General features: G+C 34.4%; 1 protein-coding gene across 4 annotated transcripts in view; it reads right to left on the reverse strand.

Moving 5' to 3' along the window:
* The window catches only part of LOC106665709 (E3 ubiquitin-protein ligase CBL-B), a 52602-nt gene that overhangs the window by 11472 nt on the left and 27957 nt on the right, over positions 1 to 13173 (reverse strand). The window lies entirely within an intron of this gene.

A 13173-nucleotide genomic window follows, 5' to 3' on the forward strand; every position in this document is an offset into this window, starting at 1 on the left:
ATGAGATGAACTTAAATTCATAATTAACATAATGTTTTTATAGTTCTTTACTTATCAAGAACGATGCAAAATACTGATTCTTTGAACATCTTGAAAGAGTTGGGATAATTTATAAAATTTTAATTGAAACACAATGTAAGGCTAATACTAGTTGAGAGAAACTCACAAGCAAAGAGCATTGGTGATTTTTCTGTTGACTTCAGACTGGATGTAATGTGTGCATTTCAAAGTTCAAAATACATATAAGGACTTACTTGATCATGTCATATTAATATTGAACATTTGTCAAGTATTGTGAAATGTGAAGTCTGCACAGTTATGAACATGTAATGTGTAACTTGACCATCCCTTATCTTCCTAGTCTGCTTATTCTTGCTGATTATTCCTGAGATATGTTTGTCTCTATGCTGCTATTTGTCACATTAAGGTTTAATAAGTTTGTTAAGTATGAAATATTATATTTATATTTCTTCCATTCAAATCTATATGGTCCAAGCATACAAGGACATTTGGAGATGATTAAATTTCAGATATGAGGTTTTTTTTAGAGACTTTTGTCTATTTACTAACAAGGGGAGTTATGGGATCACTAATTTTAATGAAACTTTTTTGGTGATAATAGGTCGAAAAATACTAGACAATGTGTTCTTGCCTACAGGCCCTATGAGCCATTTATGAATGTATTTCAAGGTCAGTTGATTTGTGTTTTTTATGTAGAATAAAAAAATAATATGCAGGATCATATTAAATGAGATTCCATTTATAAATCTATATGGATGGAAAATCAGTGTAAATAAGAATAAAACCTACGCTATGGTTTTCACAAAAAGATGACCAATGTAGATCATTTAGGGGTAAAAAAGATGTCACTGGTGCCACGAATATTGTATTATGTATTATATACATATGCATGTAAAATAGAGTAAATAAACTTTTATTATTTATATCTATAAAAAGTTAAAAAGCAAAAGAAGTTTCAAGGAGGTAAGTTTTTTAAATAATTCAAATTTGTTTTAAGCACATAGAATACCAAATTTTCATAATAAAGAAAAGAAGACATTTTTTGGATGGATTGACTGAGGGCAATTTTTTTCCTGCCGATGTCTGATGGTCCACTTCAAATGAAATACCTCTTCTGGATTTAATTCAAATTCTAAGTTATAACAATTGTTGTAAAGCGGAGTGTTTCCTTTTTTAGACTATGTCAACAACATTTAGATTTTATATTATTATAAATGAGAAAAATAAAGATGAAATAAAAAATAAGAAATACAAAACTCTTGTAACATTTTATTTCTCCAGTTATAATTTATTTAAGAAAGCAATTTTTGTATCATTATATGTAGTTTGTAGGGTTCTGGAAATTGTCTGGCGGATGAGAATTAAGTGACAAAGCTATTAGACAAAAATCAACAACAAAAATTTTGAGGGGAAAAATTATTTTCAGGGGGTTTTAGGGAAAAAAGTAAACCTACATTTCTTGTGAAATTGTTTTGTTTACCTATTTTATGTAGCTCACATTCTACTTCAAAATATAATATTGAAATGCATTTGGTTTTAAGTGGGGATGATCACTAATGACCAAACTACAAATATGCTTGAAGTGGAATATACATTTTATTTAGAATAGGGGGAGTAGTGAAGTAGTTTTGATGCGGGCTGACTAGTGGTTTCATGATTTAAATGATCTTGATACTGGAAGGGATCACATGGAATTCTGTTGTTTCTCAAAAATTAAAAATATCCTGCTCTTCAGAAATGAAAATATCCATGGAAAAAAAAGAAATGTTTGATTTTCAGTCATGCTTAATAGTTCTACGTAGCTTGACTCTTTTTGCAGTTCATGTCTACACTCCTTACTGAGTCCATATTATTTATTATTACCTTCCTGAAGTTTGATCATTATAAATAACTTACAATTGTTCATCCAATTATGCATTTTTTTGCAATTAGCTATTCATTATACATGTAAACAGAAGAAATTTAAATACTGAAGGCAATTGTTCATCCAATTATGCATTTTTTTGCAGTTAACTGTTTATTTATTTACGTAAACAGAAGAAATTTAAATACTGAAGAAAAAGCGATTTAAATTGCACTGCAGAATGGATGAAAAATACATAGTGTTATTACATTAGAGAAAAAGAACTGTGTACAAAAGCTTTATGTCAAAATACTGCTCAAGGGAGTTGAAAGGAGAAGGTAATTAAAAATAAAATACTTTGAAGTTTGGGAGAGAGAAAAATCGAACCCCTGTTGAAAGAGAGAGTTAAAGATATTAAAGTGACATCAAAAGAGAGAATAAAAACTGTAAAAAAAGTCTCCTCTTTAATTACGACCCAATTAAACAACAAACTTGGCATATTTGTAGTGTCAGTTGTCACCCCGCTGGGAAAAGGAAATTCTCGATGTGCTTTAGATCACCAACATGTCTACCTTGTGCGTGGCACATATTACAAATTAGGCAATTTGTCTACATGCCTGTAAAACGAGAAAGTGACACGGTTGTCCGGTTAGGTAGCAACCATGTTAAAGGACAGTAAATTTTAGTAGTAGATTCTCCATTTTGTAGAAATATATTGTTGTCTGCACCGTACGTGACATGGAAAATGATGGTGTCAGCAACGTTTTACACAAAATAAAATGCTTTTGTGTAATAAGTCTCAATTACTTAAAAATTTAGTTCAAGATCTTAGCTTCACTAGTAATTACTCATCCATTAGACAAGCACATTCTTTATAATTTTAATGAAATTAATGTTTTAATTCATGAATTTATAATAATTTAAGAACATGTGCTGGTAGGACAAAATATTATGGAAAAGAAATAATTGCTGTAGTATAATTGCACAAATGAATGTACTAAATAGACGACATGAAAATATTGCATTTTGATACTATGTCATTAATATGTTAAATATTTGTTGATAAATTTATTAATAATATGGGTCCACCAAGTTTTGGAACCGAGGGGGCAAATTACTTTATATTCTTCTTATTTCTTTAAGGAAATATGGGGCTGTATGCCCATCGATATGAATTGGCAACTGAAAAACGATCAAACATCAAGAAACGCGTTTGTCATGCTGTATATAATAATCACTGATCAAATCATGATGTTACAATGAATTTATTTTCCCTAATCGTCACAGGTGTGAAAATTAAAACAGTTATTGATGACAGAATGTACATGCATTAAAAATCTTGTGTAGTTAATGTTAGACTAGCCGGGATAGAAACTGAAGGTGATAACATTTAAACTGTTAATTTCTATAGAGTGAGGAACCTGTAGTTTGATCTCTCAGGACAATCTATCAAATCTTTAGATCTATCCACTTCTTGATGATTTAAACTAAAGTACGTTTTTCTGTCTTCCATCAAAAGTCAAAATAAAATAATAAAAAAATACGTGTAGGTAAAAGTGTGTATGTGTGCGCGGGCGCGTGCGTGCGTTCGTGCATGCGTGAGAGAGAGAGAGAGAGAGAGAGAGAGAGAGAGAGAGAGAGAGAGAGCTTAAGTTTTTTTAAAAATCGAATTTACGTTTATTTTGCTTTCCGTAAGAAAAAAAATACGTGTAGGTAGGTAGGTGAAAAATAGAACAAAAAGGCAAAAAGGGAGAAAGAGAGACACCTGATAGAAGGTTCTGTTATAAATCTACAAAAGACTAAATAACACACAAACCAACAAAATATTGTGCAGACTGAGATTTCTCCTCATGAGAGAGGAAAATTCACACGGGAGCCCTTTAACGTTTTGAGATCTGACAAAAAGCCTAGCTTAACGAAGAGGCAAACTCATATAAATGTTAACCTCAACCACTGAAGATGGCGATGTATCAAAACGCGTATGATAGATCAATGAGGAAGTCCCGGATGATAGGAATCGGCAAGTTCATTACCAAGCAGATCATAAAAAGGAAATCCCTCAATTCAAAGGTTTTACTTTAGCATCTTAAAAAAAAATACGCATCCTGTTAGTTTTTTACCTGTTATCAGTTGAGGCGCTATTCCAAACCCATAAGCTGAACAATCATTAAAACTTTCAAGTCATTTATAGTAATTCGCCCATGTGGAACAAGAGATTCCAAGGCTCTAAACCCCGGTACATCGTTTCTATCCAGTATCACCGAAGCCAGTGACTCCCCAAAAGAGCTAAATCGGATTTCCACCTAAATGCATTCCTTCCCAAGGACAAACTTATCCCTTAAGTTTCGCATTTTCCTCCTAAAGTAATTTCAAAGCCGAATCCGAGCTCTCACGAAATGCTCCGTTGGGTTCATGGGCCAAGCCGAAGGGGATAATGCCTCCGATGATTGTTATTATTAAGAATTAAATTAAAGCGACAAAAATAAAGTAATTTTAAAATTTTAACGCCTGTTAGGAGAATTTTAGCTTCCAAACCGAAGTATGCATTGTGATTAATTGTCAAATGGAAAAAAAAATTAACTGCGAGAGGTCTAAATTCAAGATATATTAAACAAAGAACCATACATCTAACTTACCAAAGTCCATCCATACTACGTAGAACATAAACATAAAAATAAACCAGAAACTGTAATTAAACGACATATGGCAACCTTTCAGCGACAGCACAGATACAAATGTCGTTTATAAGAACCGGCCCACAAACATCCAATAATTCAGTGAGGTGGAAACTCTTCATATAAAAGGGCGAAAAAATACAGACCCAAGGTAATTCAGTAATGACCGAACTGTCGTTTAAACAAACCCGTTACACAACAATGACGAGTGTCCCCGTCATTTACAGTGAATGGAGAAACACATCTGACCGAAATATAAAGCGATAATTAGCGGACTAGAACGAGCCTATCATGAGCAAATGCAACAACTCCCAGACCGACCGGTGGACTTCATTTATTAAACGAATGATCTAAAAATTAATTAGTGCTAAATGTATTCAACTTTTCTGCAATGATTGCTGAAGGCCTAAGAAGGCTGGAGAATTCCATTTGCATATAATTGCTTGATTATTAGTGCCTATGAGAGAGACTACCGTCGGGTAGAAGAGATCTACTTCACTGGCCGATTAACCATATAATAATATATGTGTATTTTTTTTTTAATTTGTGAGATTTGCCGAATGATGAATTTACAGTTAGGTAGGACGTTTCCGATTATTCTATCTTTGCTAGCCTGCCATATAGGACGCTTTTTAGTATTACGCTATCTTCAATGGTTGATCTGCGAAATACTTTCATTCGTGTACTTTTATAATAGACCAAACTTCATGGTATATCACTCCACAAAAATAAACAATTGAAATGTGTGTTTGGCCGTTTCTGATCATCTTGGCCTTTGGTTTGTAATTTTGTTGCGCTTTGGCCTGTCGCAATTTTCAGTGATTTGATTAATTGTAATATAAGTGGGTTGCTACATCGTGCCCTTTAAAAAAATATATATATCCTGTTCTGTCCCATAGTATTCAAGAACGTCCTAATATACAGTGGCTTGTCTGAACGCTGAGAGGCCAAATAGGGTCATCAATCGAAGGAACTAACAAATTAAAAATATAGTCCAGCCGTTTCTGATCATCTTGGCATATCGCTATATTCAGTGGTTGATATACGTGTTATTTTCATTTATTTATCCTCTTTCTGATACTAGGTATACACTACACCAGTTCACTTTGCAGAATCTACCCACTCTGTGTGGGTTGTAGTTGCCCACTGAGTCTCTGTGTTATTTTTGACGGACTAAACAGGCGAGAATAAGCTGTTGATCAGAAACTGTCAAAGTACCATATGTACGAATGAAATCCCTAGGTGAATGATCAAAAAAACAAATAAACCCACAACTAAGGTGACAGTGTACCGAAACACGTCTGATAGACCAAACCAGCAAGAATAGGCAAAACCAGGCCAATCTTCAATCATATTATCAAACCGCTGCAGCAATATGATCGAAAAGACGAAAATACAATAATTATTTTCATAAATGTTTAAAACAATGAGATTTTCTTGGAGATCACGATTGGCCAAATCCTTAGGCCATCTGATTCACGTGCCTTGAAGCGGTCATGACTTAAAATTTAAAAAATGTATTACAGAGCTGTCTAACCTATCTTCCGCGACAGCAAGCACGAACTACTACTTAATATATTAATCGATTATTTTTGTACATTAACATGCCATAAACTTACTGTAAAAATCATTCCTAAAATTATAATATTTGAACAATGAGATAAAATTTTAAGGTTTTGCATGACCCTGTCAGTACGATACATTCAAATGTAATCGAACAAAGGACCAATGCGATAGGACGGACTACACGGTCCCTTTAAATCCAATTTTTGACGATCTGGGATTTTGTGATAGTCCAAACCAGTGAGGATGGGATGATAGGAGACGTCTTGGCCTGCCAAAAATAAAAATGTTCGAGAGGATAAAGACGCAAATTGTCAAGTAATCTGGATAGTGATCAACGTCATTTCGTTTAATTATATGAGGATTTACAGTAAATCCTCGGTCCTAACGTTACACATTACTCCAATTCTCAGTACAATATTATATTAATTTTTTGATGGTGTCCATCCTGATTTTGTGGAACTCATCTTAAAATGATGATATTGAGATGAAGGATAGGAAATAAATTGTCTTTTCCAAAATAGGCATATTGTGAAAAAGACAATTTATTTCCTATCCATCATATATTCAAATTATCGAATCCAATGGCAACACAAGACAGCCAAGTTTCAATTTCGATTCGGATGCTTTATATGCTTCCTTGTAAATCCCATTAGATTTGAAATCGGTAACGTCTTTACATGCTTAGTATTGCGGATCCTCTTAACGGAAAATCGCCGCGCCGCCGGTTTTTTCGAACTGCCCGGCGACATGCAAAGTCAATGACGACATTAAATTGTCCATGACTAACACATAATGACATTCTTAAAGCATCCGGTCACTTTAAGGTAAGGTACGGTGAGATCAATAGAAGGAAGCGGACGGTCGGCAGGTATGAAGACTACCTGTACGGGCGTGAAACGGTACTTTCGGAACATAAAACGACCTTTTTCCTGGTTGATATTACACCTTCAGCTGAATAAGAAGAGCGGAAAAGGAGACGAAATAGCAACTAGAGGATCTCACACTGTGATCGTGCCAATTCACGTAAATACTCACTGCTGACAATGGATTGTATAGAACTTCTAAGAAACAACGGTAACGAGACACGTTCAAAAATTCCCCAACGACCAGAAGTAATTACGAATAAAAGTAAAATTAACAAAATAAAACAATATTGTTAAAGGTTTAAAAAATTGTAAATAAAAAGTTTTGAAAGTCGACAAAATATATTGAAGATAAGAGGGAACGGTGAAAAAGGCTTGGTTGCTTTATTAGTACAAGTTTTAAAGTCAAACTGATGACTAATTTTTTTGGGTTGAGTCAAAACTAAATTTCCAGTCATTTATCAAAGTAAAGGTTATGTACATATAATAAAAACTTCATTAAAATGATCACAGATTAAAGATCAGGCTCTTAAGTTTGTAAGTTGTAACATCGTTAGTTTTCCGACAATAATACGATCTGAAGAGAAAAAAGCAAACTGGGGGGGGCGTAGGGCGGAGATAAAATATCTAAATAATTTTAGTTGTAATTTGGGAACGGTGTAAAAGACATGCGTTGCCCAAAGAATAAAAGGGGACGGCGGCAAGGCAAACCCAGAATCAAATATTCCGTCTGTTCTATTAACTCACCTTTCTTAAAACAAAAAGCTTTCCCACTTTTCAGGGCAAAATTTTGAACGGGCAGGGAACTTATTTTTCTCTCAAAGAAAAACAGCCTTTGAGACGTTTTCACCGTCAACTTTTTTAAGAGATAAGGAATCTCTTAGCTTAAAGTTTTTAGCAGGCGGGTCGTGGGAGGAGGATTATATCGTTCCGATTTTATCGTTATATTTATTTCGTTTTTATTGGGTTATATTTTTATTTTAATTATAGTCTTAAAACATCGAAAACAAATATAGACCAAAAACAAGCGTGTGAATCTTTATTATCCATCTATTGATTTTTTCTCAATTTTTTAGCTGAGCTAACTGTAAAATTGAATAGAAAACTTCACATGTGATTACGCTGATAAATTATACATATAGTTCATCGTGATTACCCCTGGAGTTAACTTAAATGCTGATGTGAACTATGAAGCCAAGAAGAACCCTCTCCAACTTCAGACCCACTCGGTACTTGTAACTAGTAACATTTAGTGCAACTCTTGTATTGAATGTATATTTTCTTGTATGATTATATACATTTACGTTTTTAAAAAACTCTTTGAGGGCACTCTCAACACGACAGATAAGAATGACACATCTACACGGAAAACAAACACTTCGAGCCCTGAAGATGATCTCAATACATATCGAAAAGTTGGCACGATAGTTTTTCTAGAACCTACGTCACACCAGACCGCATCTCACGACCTCCAATAATCATTAAGTACCGGTCACTAAACACCACATGTTTTTAAAAAACTCGGTTTCTCGCATCGAAACCATAACTTATAATAAAAGGACTATTGCCAGGAATGGTATTCCTGACCACAATTCGGTTTCCGGCCGAACTTCTCTATCCAGCAGGGTCTTCGCGTTGTTGACATAATTTCCAACACTCTAAAGCAAAAGCAATTACACTGGGGCTTTGATAGACATTATGCAGGCCTTTGACAAGATCTCACTTCAACACGTTCAAGCTCAAGTCTATTCTCCTATCAAAACAATTACAAACTAAAAGCATGAACTTTTTTTCAGGATAACGTAGGGTGTTGAATTCAGGTGATGAAGGAGCTTCAATTAAATATAATATTTTCCCTACCGACAATCCTACCCTGTTTACGGTTGTCTCAGTACCCATCCAAGCAACACTCAAACATCCTTCAATAAGAGATTGTACTCTGGCGCAAGACATGGTGCACCAGTACTTATCGAAAATATAGGCAGCCTGGTGCCTTCTACCTTATAAAGATCTGCTTGTACCCTTGCTACCTTTAATTCCTGTAACCACTTAGGTTCGCTCTGCATCATAGCAAACTTAAATAGAATCCGCAACAACTAGGACTTCCAGAATAGTAGGAAGACAAGTTAAACTGACGTTAGAAAATAAATGTATTATTGACTTGGTATATCAGACCTATTTGGATGGACTTCAATGGAATTCAAGCGTACTTCCAACACCTAACTAAACCCTTTCGCTTCATCATCAATTCTTTTCAACCGGTAATCTTCCGTTTATGAAAGAACTAGCCTAATCCCGATTCGAAATGTTCTCCTTTCTGTTCACTCCAATCTTTGGATATATCCCTTTTTCTCAACCAGGCATCGTCTACCCCACTCCCCCACGAAGGTTGAGGTTCTAGAGATCTCTTGTAATATACATAGAAAGACAACGAATTAAAATAAACCGAAAGGAAATAGTGAAAAGCGTGACTGTAAACAAATTAACCAAAAATTACTAGATGCAATGTACTACAGCAGGGCTTCCTAATATTTTTAGCAATCGGATCCCTTTAACAGAACAAAATCCAGGGCGGAACCCTCTCATTCAAGTATTTAAAATTAGATACTTATAGTATGAAGTAAATTAAAGATTTATAAATTAGCCACTCCATTCCTAATTAGGTGACGGAGAGGTATAATACTATGAAAACAAACATTAGATTGACATACTTAACTTTATTTTACAAATCATATGGACAGAACGGAATCAATAGGTAGGTAAACTCGAGCTGAATTCAAAAGTTATAATTTGAATGTTAATGATTAATGAATTAATGGGAAGACTAAGGATGTTTTAGCCTGCACAATTCGGATATATTGAATTTTTGATAGCAGGATACGGATGTAGGGTTCAGCATTTAGACAGCTTCTGTATTTAGTTTTTGTGGCTGTATAGATATAAAATCCGGATTCTCATAAGTTGTGGCAAATGGAAGATCAACACGCTTTGCTTTTTCACCCAGTGGTTGAAGTTTTTTGTTTTCCAACGGAGCCAAAAATTGGGGGGTAAGTATCCGACTCGAAAGTAGATTTCAAGGTGGTGTCTGAAGTGCTCATTTGAAAGTAGACTGGTTGACTGTCGAAACTGAAAATGGTTTGACCACCCATTCATGGAAAACCATTTCTCATCATCGAAAACGTTGTCCAATTTGACGTTATGGTCCTTCAACAGAAATAAGACTTTAGAACGTAATTCCTGTAAGCTGAATGAAGAAGCAGGGAGTGGTGAAGGCTTCCCATATGGTCAGTATTGTAAAAAGTCTTGACTTCAATGACCGCGATAGTTATAATTAATAAATTGAACAGACCCATCCAAAACTTTCTTAAAAGAAGCTGGTATTTGTTTCATAGCTAAAGCATGTCAGTGGAGAACACAATGGCACGCAATCCTTCGATTTATCTTTTATTTTAATAATCATTTCGATCGTTTGGCCAGTCATTGCTTTTGTACCATCTTGCCCACGTCAATGCAATCAGATATCGTTAGTTGTAAACAAATGGAATATTTTATTGAACTGTATCGAAGGATGAAGGACTTGCAAATCACACAGTGAGCTTTACACTCATCAGCCTCTATAAACCCCAATTTTAATTAGCTGTCGTAGTACTTACGCTCTTTAGATATTCCATTTCCACTGGTGACCTCCGCGACCTCCACATTCGGAGACTGATAGAATTTGATCATGTTAGATCCAGTATCAACAATGAAATTTCTATGAAACGGAACGACCGTCCATTCTAGTCCCGTCCGTCTCATCTACCATACCTATTTTGCTTACGTGTGCAAAAATAAACGCAGTATCAATAAATAAAAACTTCCATTGTTACTAGTTTTACGCATTGTTATTAGTTTTATTAATTTTATTTATACACTCTACTTTATTTTTGTAATTATTAATTTTTCTCGAAGTTCACACCCTAGTTTGGGTCGGACCCCAAAGACGCGACTTTCCTAGTTCGGAAAGCCCTGTACTAAATTATACTATAATAATGGCTATTATAATTTGTAGTTTCGGATTGTCGCTAAGTCATCACATCATATTTGTGTTGCTCTATCAAATGTGCTCTCATATTTTAATAAGAAAGACCGACTATTGATAAGTGAAGAAGCCGAAATGCAACTGTCAGACAAAACAACGAGGATAGGCAGACCAAAACGATCGAAAAAGACCAAATTAAATGTCCATCGAAGATTACAAGATGAATATCTTTAATGTATCTTTAAAAAAATTGCCATTAATCTTTTGAAAGAAAAGTTGAATTTCAAACAAACGTTTCTTGTAAAACACAAGGAAATTAACTTATCCCTGCTCTTTACATGTTGCCGCAGGCACTTTTTTTTCTTTTCACGATTATCATTAAATACGACTTACTAACAAGGAGAAGGAGGAAGAAAGGAACGTTGAGGCAAAATTTATGTAATTTCCTTCCAACGTCAAGACAGTAACAAATCAGAACGGCAGAAACGAACACTACGCGCGTATTTTTTGTTTTTATTTATAATTTTTTTGGCGTGATAAGATAGCTATCTGAGTAGTGGAATAGGAGAGAAAAGGGATTGCAAACAAGTTAACAACATGTAAATGAAAAGTGTCGGACAAAAGTTAAATGATCTGCCCCTTTTTCATCCGATTTTTATATTAAGGGGCTAGACTTTGGCAAGAAAAAAGTAAATAGATGAGAAAAATCGAGAGAAAGAGAAGTCAAGATTGAGACGGAATGCCCCAGTTTCTCGGATCAATCATCGAAAATCCCGAAGCCGGATCCAAGAGGCACAAACGCGTGGGACTTGTGTCGCGTCATGAGTAATAATATAAACCCCGTGTCCATAACGGAACAGCATGCGTGCTGGAACGCCAACTCCTGACGAATATTTATAAACAACGTAAATAGAGTTAATTATTAATGACCCCCTTGTTGCCTATCACGTTTTGATGAAACTGCAAAAAGGAGAAAACGCCTTATGCAGTTTATTTGCATGGGCTGCGATATTTTCTCTTGAATACATATTATTCACCTTTTACCCGTTAAATATGGGTTTTGGAAGATTTTTATAGTTTACGACCACTGCCACCAAAGAAACCACCAGCCCTAATTTTAACTATTAACTATTTAATTAAGTAGTTAAACTGTTAACATGTTTAATTAGCAATATTTCAATTAGCAGGTTAGAATGTGCAATGTTGCATGATATGTTTGCAAATGGATTAAATTAATAAAAACAGTATCACAACGCATCTGTCCATCAGCAACTGGATCCCTCCCAATCGGGGCAGTACAAAGGTACTCTCACAGTTAGAGTAAATGAATTCTTCGGTAAAATAACACCATAAAACTAAATATTCTTTAAATACTAATAAATAAAGTTCATAATTTTCCATTGAGAGGGAAAAGAGGCAAGACTAAACTGAAAAGTCTTCTCCTAGATCTGTAATAGAAAACGATTAAGTAATGTTTTATGTATTGTGAGATTTCCTCTTGAGGTCAGCGTGGTGATGAACTTCGTGTCTCTGAGTTATACCTGAGGGACACCGACAAAACCAGCGAGTATAGGCGGACCAGGTTGTTCAGATTACGACCAGACATTATAAAATGGTATAGGAAATCGTAAACAAATACATGATACTAGGACAATTATATTTTAAATACATTTAATAGTGTAATTTTATATGAATTATATTTATATGAATAATTTTATAGTGTAAGCTTATTATGGGATAATCGGAGAATATTAACTAAAAAGGCCTCCTTTTCTAAGTTGTAATTATTGAATTATTCATAATCAAACTATCAGTTGTTGATTAAATATATAATTGTAAGTTGTTCTAAATGATGAAAAGTAAGATTGTAAAAGCAATTAATATTAAACAAAAACGCGCGTACCCTTTCAAAGATGATCATATTCTGCGAAAATTTTGTGGATATAATTAAAAAAAAAAAAATTAATATCCTAGTCACGAAGTCTACTGACAGGATACCATATAAATAATCTTTGGCAGTATTAAACCTGACGGCAGGCTAATTTTGAAAATGCCTGTTTTGGCTATATGAAAATGTCGCTCATCATCTAGCATGTTAATAATCATTTATTTCTTCAGAAGAAATTTAAATTAGTGATTGTACGGTATATCTTAATGATGTGCCAAGCATTTTTTGTTTGCTTT

This window comes from Cimex lectularius, unplaced genomic scaffold, assembly GCF_000648675.2.
Source record: "Cimex lectularius strain Harlan isolate CLEC.00 unplaced genomic scaffold, Clec_2.1 scaffold324, whole genome shotgun sequence".
Lineage (NCBI taxonomy): Eukaryota > Metazoa > Arthropoda > Insecta > Hemiptera > Cimicidae > Cimex > Cimex lectularius.